The sequence below is a fragment of the Penaeus monodon genome, chromosome 31, assembly GCF_015228065.2.
Source record: "Penaeus monodon isolate SGIC_2016 chromosome 31, NSTDA_Pmon_1, whole genome shotgun sequence".
Lineage (NCBI taxonomy): Eukaryota > Metazoa > Arthropoda > Malacostraca > Decapoda > Penaeidae > Penaeus > Penaeus monodon.
Window position 1 is genome coordinate 10,993,498 of NC_051416.1, and position 234 is coordinate 10,993,731.

Sequence of the window (234 nt, forward strand, 5' to 3'; positions counted from 1 at the left end):
CCACTCCTCTCTCAGAATGAATAATGAAATTCCACATTTTTCAACGACCTGCAACACCTGTGCAATATTTGAAATCCTCTGCATCCTACCCTCCTTCCTGCGTAGGATTCTCACGCACATACGTTATTCATTCGGGCTCGGGATTGCATAATAAATCGCTCACTCTGCATTGAACGAGTGTGTCAGAATGCATAACCAAAATCTCTCGCTTATTATTCTTCTGTTTTCGTTTTG